Raw genomic sequence first — 3,448 nt, 5'->3', positions numbered from 1 at the left:
AGACACTGTTTTCAGCAAAGCCACACACCCCCACCTCTTCACTTTAAACGAGCATTGAAAACACAAGTATAACGTGAGCCACATAGGCCGTTTTTTAAAAGATTTATCTGTTTATCATTAAAGAAAGAGAGAGTGAGAGAGCAGGAGCTGGAGGAGGGGCAGAAGGAGAGAGAGAATCCCAAGCAGACCTCCAAGCTGTGCCCAGAGCCTGATGTGGGGCCCCATCCCATGACCCTCACCTAAGATCGTGACCTGAGCCAAAATCAAGAATGGGACCCTCAACTGAGCCACCCAGGTGCCCCTGCAATTTTTCATAGTGGTAAGACACACATAACATAAAATTTATCATCAGTGACATTTAGTACATTCGTAATACTCTGCCACCAACCGCCCTGTCTATCCAGAACAGTTCACTAGCCCAAAGGGATACCTTGTATCCATTCAGCAGTCACTCTTCTCCCTCAAAACAATGTTCACATGCCACCAAGTAAGTGACACTGCCTTAACTCTATGTGTGTTGTACAGGCCTAAAGGCCTCCTCTGTCCTTGTCAAGGAGAAGGCTAAGCTTCTCTCCTTCGTACAGCACCCACGTATGTAATTTTTTAAATTTTCTCATAGCGGGGCACCGGACCGGCTCAGTTAGCAGAACATTCAACTCCTGATCTTGGGGTTATGAGTTCAAGTCCCACTTTGGGTGTAGAGATGACTTTAAGAAAATATTAATTAATTAATTAATCAATTAATCTAGTAGCCACATTAAAAAAAATAATTTTAGTAATTTACTTAACCCTGTTTATCCACACCATTATCATTCCAACATGTAATCATTGTAAGAATGGTTGCAGGGGCACCTGGGTGGCTCAGCTGGTTAAGCGTCTGCCTTTGACTCAGGTCATGATGGACTGAACTCCATGTGGGCTCCCTGCTCAGCGGGGAGTCTGCTGCTCCCTCTCCCTCTGCCTCGCCCGTGCTCTCTCTCTCTAAGTAAATAAATAAAATCTTAAAAAAAAAAAAAAAGAACGATTGCAGAGACACATTACACTCTTCCATTCTGACTGAGTCTTTGCGATCTCACATGTATTTCACACACACAGCGTTAACGCCATTTGGACCGGCCATGTGTCAATGACCCCGAACGGCTACCATCTTGGATAGTGCAGTTCTAAGTAATTTGTAGAATGCTGTTAATATTCTAAATCATCTTCGTAAAAGGCAATTATTAAATACACAATATTCTGAGGCTATAGTTGTATTTTTAATATAAACGTATCAACTCAATGATAAAAAATAATATATTTGGAGACAAAAATTGTCCATCAGTGCCAACCCAAGTAAACCTGAAATCACTTCTTAACACTCCCTCCGCTGACTTCTTTGACTTCTTTGTGGCTCTTTGCTCGTGACTGTGTACACCCTGCAGAGGCCAGGCCACTCCTTTGAGGGACGGAAATGAAGGCCAACCTGACCACTGTCCAGAGGCAGACGTGAAGCTTTCCGCAGGGTCATGATTATCTGTCCTTACCAAGGCCTGGGGTTGACCCCCAAGGACAGTGGCAGGTTTGTCACGTGACTGACAACCCTGCCGTTCCTCTCACCAAGCCAGAGGGCACAGAGGCCCAACCTAGAAACTTGGACTTGAATTTCAAAATTCCTCCCCACCTCCAGATCTGTATGGTTTCACTCTCCCACACATTCGAACCTACGTTTGAAAACATGACCTGAGCAACAAGGAGGCTGGTGAACTAGTGTGTGTCTAAGCGCCCTTCCGACCCGAACATTCCAGGGTACTCGGGTGCCATTCATCTTCCCCACTCACAGTCACACAGACACAGACACACACACACACACACACACACACACGGCCTGGGTCACCAGCTCCACCCCAGAGAACAGCCTGTAAAGAAGTAAGAACACTTATACTCAACCTTGCTAACTCACCGAGAAAACAGACAGACCTAAACAGAAGCACCCTCCGTTAGCATCCATGCGCAGAAAGAAGAAAACCTAGCAGAAACCGGCCTCAGGATCCAAGAATGCAAAAACTTTTTTTTTTTTTAGGTTCCCAGAAGCGTCATGCCACCATGCCCCAAGTTGGGGGAAAAATGTGCTATTTTATATGTTTATAACAACATCTGATTTAATATTATACAGTTTTGCTTTGTCACAAACCAGAACAAATACTTTCAGATTTATTGCATCCTTCGGTTCAGAGACTTAAGTAATCATAGTTAATAATGCAGCCATTCCACAGCCTGAAGAAGAGCTTTATAATGGGGGGGGGTGGGGGGAACCCAAGATTCCTGAGAGGCAGGTTATTTTCGAGAAGGATTTAAGGTTTTAGAGTTCTCAATGAAGCTTGAAATTCATCTTTTCCAGCTCACGTGGAGTTTCCTCTGAAGCTTGGCTGGGAGGTATAAAGAGAGAAAAACCAGTAGGCTCACAGCTTCTCCCTGAGCCCTCAGAGCATGTAGCAATTACTCATCAGCGGTCCTAATCCTTACCTTGGCTTTAAATATTTTTTTTAGGGGCGTCTGGGTGGCTCAGTGGGTTAAAGCCGCTGCCTTCAGCTCGGGTCATGATCTCAGGGTCCTAGGATCGAGCCCCGCATCGGGCTCTCTGCTCGGCGGGGAGTCTGCTCCCCGCGCCCCCGCCTCTCTCTGCCTGCCTCTCTGCTTACTTGTGATCTCTGTGTGTGTGTGTCAAATAAATAAATAAAATTTAAAAAAAAACTTAATAATAAATAAATAAATATTTTTTTAAACCATCCATCAGCTCCCATACTCTTTACGCGTTAACGCTGTTTTGGGGGGCCTCCTCCTTATTTGTTGATTCAATGAACGGCACTAGTTGTTTTAAAAAAGAAGAAAATATTTTTCTTCCTCATTCGCTCCCCCACACATACATGCACATACAGGCAAAGCTAAGCCCTAGGCGTTCTCCCTCCTGGAGAATTGTTCAGGATTAGCTAATGATGTAGCTGGCAACTCGGCTGCTTGATGTTCATGGGGTAGGTTTGGTGTCTTTACTGACTGCTGCATCCAGAAGGGGGTGCTGTGGTCTCCTGAGGGCACCAGGGGCCTCTGTGTGTGTTAGCATGAGTATAAGCCCATCATCCAAAATGTGTGTGTCCTGCGTCCGTGGCTAACCATGATGTATTTCTAAGTTCCCTTTTTCAAATAAAGCCAGGATTTGTCACTCTACCCACCATGAGGGAGCACGCCCACGTTAAAACGGGGTTAGGATTGTGAGAACTTGGTTTACGGAAAATCAGGGAAGACTTTAGAACAGCTGGGTTTTTATAAAAATGAGACCCTCTAAGCCCACCTCAGTCCCCCATCAGCATAGCTGGGTGTCAGATGCAGGAACAGCCCTCTACTCAAGGTTCCCACGGGAGTCACATCCACACTGGAACTTACGGACCCCGATCTGAAAGGTCCCTTCGTGACG

At 45.5% G+C, this 3,448-nt stretch overlaps 1 non-coding gene across 1 annotated transcript; it reads right to left on the bottom strand.

Moving 5' to 3' along the window:
- Nucleotides 1-463: 463 nt before the first annotated feature.
- LOC116576842 lies at nt 464-587 on the bottom strand. Its single transcript, XR_004280305.1, has one exon. It is a non-coding gene; the product is annotated as a U6atac minor spliceosomal RNA (small nuclear RNA).
- Between the last annotated feature and the right edge of the window lie 2,861 nt (nt 588-3,448).

Source organism: Mustela erminea, chromosome 17, assembly GCF_009829155.1.
Source record: "Mustela erminea isolate mMusErm1 chromosome 17, mMusErm1.Pri, whole genome shotgun sequence".
NCBI classification, from domain to species: domain Eukaryota; kingdom Metazoa; phylum Chordata; class Mammalia; order Carnivora; family Mustelidae; genus Mustela; species Mustela erminea.
This window is presented reverse-complemented; position numbering and strand designations above follow the sequence as displayed.